Genomic DNA, 235 nt, shown 5'->3' on the forward strand with positions numbered 1-235 from the left:
AGAGAACCAAATCTGCACTGACAGCCACAAACAAATCCAACTGAGAACATAAACTCCAGCTGAGAAAAATTTCAGGGTGACATGTACTTAACTAGTTGATATATCAACCATCAACAGCTGCCTTCTTCGTTTCTCAAAACGCCGAACCTTGTTTTTTTTTTTTTTTTGGCTCTCGTTTATCTTAAAGAATGTCCCCTTACCACATACATTAACGAGCGTGGGAGAATATTGGCCA

The sequence above is a fragment of the Cherax quadricarinatus genome, chromosome 39 (genome assembly GCF_038502225.1).
Source record: "Cherax quadricarinatus isolate ZL_2023a chromosome 39, ASM3850222v1, whole genome shotgun sequence".
Classification (NCBI taxonomy): Eukaryota; Metazoa; Arthropoda; class Malacostraca; order Decapoda; family Parastacidae; genus Cherax; species Cherax quadricarinatus.